We start from the raw sequence: 2,291 nt of genomic DNA on the forward strand, positions 1-2,291 counted from the left end.
GGTTTTTCATCTCATCTCTTGGATGCCTAAATAGATGTATAGAGTGACAACAACTCAAATTGATTGAATCAGATTTCTCATCTGAAACTATGAAGGCCAATTTTTATGTACTGAAAAAAAAGAAATGTCAACCATAAATTCTACATATGGTGAACTTAGATGTAAACACCCTCAACAAAATATTAGCAAATCTAATCTAGAAATGAATAAAAATCATTATTGAGTCTGATCAACTGGAATTTATTCCAGGTACATAAGTCTGGTTCAGCGTTCAAATGTCAATTAATGCAATGCACTATACCAGCAGACTAAAGAAGAAAAATCACATGATCTTATCAACTAATTATGAAATAACATTTGACAACATGCAACAACTCTTCCAACTAGGAGTGGGGTAGAGAAAGGGACTTCATCTACTTGAAGAACATCTACCAAAAACTTACAACTAATAAAACCCTTAACTGTGAATGACTGAGTGTTCTTCACCTAAGGTCAAAAGCAAGGCAAAAAAATCCAGTATCACTACCTTTATCTAACAATTACTGGAAGCTATTGTCAGTACAATGAGGCAAGGAAAGGAAATAACAGGTATATTGATTAGAAATGAATAAATAAAGCTGACCTACTTGTAGATGAAATGAATGTCTACATAGGAAACTCCAAGGAAACCATAAAAATCTATAACTAATAAATGAGTTGAGTATGATTGTAATATAGAAGATCATCATGCAAAAATCAATATAGTAGTTCTTTATACTAACAATAAACATGTAGAAACAAAAACAATTTACAATTGCTCAAAATAAAATAAAGTACTTAGGTATAAATGGAAAAACACGTACAGCATCTGCATGCCTAAAATTACAAAATACTGAGGAAAGGAGTTAAAGAAGATCTACATAAATGGAGAGTCATACTGTGCTCATGGATGGGAAAACTCAACATAATAAAGATGTTAATTCTCCCCAAATTTATATATAGGTCTAACAAAATCTCTACCAAAATCCCATCAAGATGCATTGTTAATATAAAAAAGGATTATTGCAGGGCTTCCCTGGTGGTGGTTGAGAGTCCGCCTGCCGATGCAGGGGACATGGGTTCGTGCCCCGGTCCGGGAAGATCCCACATGCCATGGAGCAGCTGGGCCCATGAGCCATGGCCGCAGAGCCTGCACATCCAGAGCCTGTGCTCCGCAAGGGGAGAGGCCACAACGGTGATAGGCCTGCGTACCGCAAAAAAAAAAAAAAAAAAAAAGGATTATTGCACAGATTTTATGGAAATGTAAAGGAACTATAGTAAACGTATTAAAAAAATAAATCTGGAGGAATCACTATACCCAGTTTCAAAACTTTTTTTTTAAGACTATCACTGTATTTATTCTCATACAGACAATTTTTTTTACAGCTTCCACATTTTCCTCTAAAAATTAGAAGAACAAAAGATTCCCAAAGCTTAGAACTGGATCACTTGGCCCTTTCTCTTCTTATCTCCTCTGAGTTCAAAATGTTGCCACTCTTAATGGCCAGCATCCTCTTGGATCTGCAGTTGGGCTCAACACATTCAAGCCTCAGCACAATCTTCTTTGTGCTTTTAGCCTTCTTCCAGAAAACTGGCTTTGTTTACCCACCATAGCCACTCTGCTTCTGATCATAGAGCCTTTTTCCCTGGGCATACAGGGGATTTTTTCCCTTCTTATCCTGGATCACTTTGTGAGGCTGATGCTTTCCACATTTCTTACAGAAAGTCATTCGGGTTTTTGGTGCATTGACCATCTTTGCAGTTAAAGGTGTCTTCAAATTGAAAACCAGAAGCCTGACGTCCACGTTCCTGCCTCCACTTGCTCGTCACAGGAAAGCTCAAGACATTTTCCATAGCTACTTTAACCAAGACTGTGTGGTATTAGTAGAGGGATTAGTACCTCAACGACACATAATAAAAACCCTGGAATACACTCACAATATAATTTTTTTAAAAGTTGCCAAAGCAATTCAATGGAGGAAGGATAGACTTTTCAGCAAGCTGTGCTGAAGCAAGTGGACATCCATAACAAAAAAATGAAACTTGCCCTATACCTTGTAAGAAAATTACTGCAATAGTTCATGAACTTAGGTGTAAAATGTGAAACTATAAAACTTTTAGTAAGAAAACCAAACAAAACAAAAAACATAGAGGAAGATCTTCAGGATCTAAGCAAAGAGGTCTTGGACTTGACACCAAAAGCTCAATCCAGAAGAAATAATCATTTTGACTTCATCAAAATTAACAACACTGGCTTTACAAAAAGTATTTGT

General features: G+C 36.4%; 1 pseudogene across 1 annotated transcript; it reads right to left on the reverse strand.

The window, feature by feature from the left end:
- Positions 1–972: 972 nt before the first annotated feature.
- LOC309963757 (large ribosomal subunit protein eL42-like) lies at positions 973–1,772 on the reverse strand (annotated as a pseudogene). The gene has a single exon. The product of its transcript is annotated as a large ribosomal subunit protein eL42-like (transcript).
- Positions 1,773–2,291: the final 519 nt, after the last annotated feature.

The sequence above is a fragment of the Leucopleurus acutus genome (genome assembly GCF_964270905.1).
Source record: "Leucopleurus acutus genome assembly, chromosome: 7".
NCBI classification, from domain to species: Eukaryota; Metazoa; Chordata; class Mammalia; order Artiodactyla; family Delphinidae; genus Leucopleurus; species Leucopleurus acutus.